We start from the raw sequence: 1,272 nt of genomic DNA on the forward strand, positions 1-1,272 counted from the left end.
TTAAAAATTACATCCTATTTTTCATGTTGGGTAATTGCGACTTAGCAAGGACAATGTTTGTAATGAAATCACACTTTTATTCCAGGTAAGAGAATGTGGATTGCATTATTTAAAATAAACTTGTTCACTGTGCAAAATGATCAAATAGTTCTCAATTTCAAAACAAAATTGGTTACGTTGTCATCGATTGAAATGTGGTGCCTTATTCCTTCAACCTCATTAGAACGAAACGTCTGTTAATGACATGAATATAAAGACACTTTAAATCGTTTCCCATGTTTATGCTGCATGAATCTGCAGTTATTGATCAACAGTTTAGGTTCAGTCCCTTCAGTTAACATGTTGACTTCTCCAGTTGTTCATAGTTCCATGTGATGCATACAGTGAGTGCATAACGAGAGGGAGCTCGCTTCCCACATCTTGTGTTTGGGCCTTATGTCCAGCATTCATCAATGGCGAGAGCAAGGGGCGAGTGTGAGACCAATGTGTAAGTCTCTCCGTGCCCATGCACAGCACCCACAACGGAAATTCTCTACTGTGCATTTACAGCGAGTTCTCTGGGCTCACAAAACCCACGCCCTGCTCCTTTTGTAATATCTCCATTATTTTGTGCTCTTCTCACCAAGATGAATCACTTCTACTCAACCTGCTCCAGATTTCATTTGACATAACACTCATTAAGAATCCCACTGCATAAACATGCCCTTCACATCTCTTGTTATTTGGTTTTCCTGGATCTCTTTCATATGATAAAAGGTCAAAGCAGCTTGACTTGAAATAGAAAGTCGCGTTCCTTTTCAATATCCCAATGCAATCTACATTTCAATGCAGTTTAGGCAACAGGACCAAATTATTCTTTGAGATTTTATAATAGCGTTGATGCATACAAACTGACATTGGAGTTCCAATTTCAGTAAGACAGCTGTGATCATCCAAATGTAGCAAAATTGAAAACTACTGATGACGGCAGGACTCGAACCCACGCGTGCAGAGCACAACAGATTAGCAATCTACCACCTTAACCTCTCGGCCACCTCGTCCCACATGCCAAATTGTCTATAACTTTATGAATAAGTTAATTGCATGAATTATGCAGAGCAGCAGGCATTTCTCCCTTGTGTTGGTGAAATGATAAATAGCACAGTACGGTTCAAAGACTATGGTCTGACCTCTGGGTTGTGGGGCAAACACATTCCCGCTGTGACACTCTGCTCACAGTGGTCTGAAAAAAAATGAAGAAACGACTATGCAACAAGGTCTGTTGAATTCTGT

At 40.2% G+C, this 1,272-nt stretch overlaps 1 non-coding gene across 1 annotated transcript; it reads right to left on the bottom strand.

Moving 5' to 3' along the window:
- Positions 1-958: 958 nt before the first annotated feature.
- trnas-gcu (transfer RNA serine (anticodon GCU)) lies at positions 959-1,040 on the bottom strand. The gene has a single exon. It is a non-coding gene; the product is annotated as a tRNA-Ser (tRNA).
- Positions 1,041-1,272: the final 232 nt, after the last annotated feature.

This window comes from Chiloscyllium punctatum, chromosome 17 (genome assembly GCF_047496795.1).
Source record: "Chiloscyllium punctatum isolate Juve2018m chromosome 17, sChiPun1.3, whole genome shotgun sequence".
Lineage (NCBI taxonomy): Eukaryota > Metazoa > Chordata > Chondrichthyes > Orectolobiformes > Hemiscylliidae > Chiloscyllium > Chiloscyllium punctatum.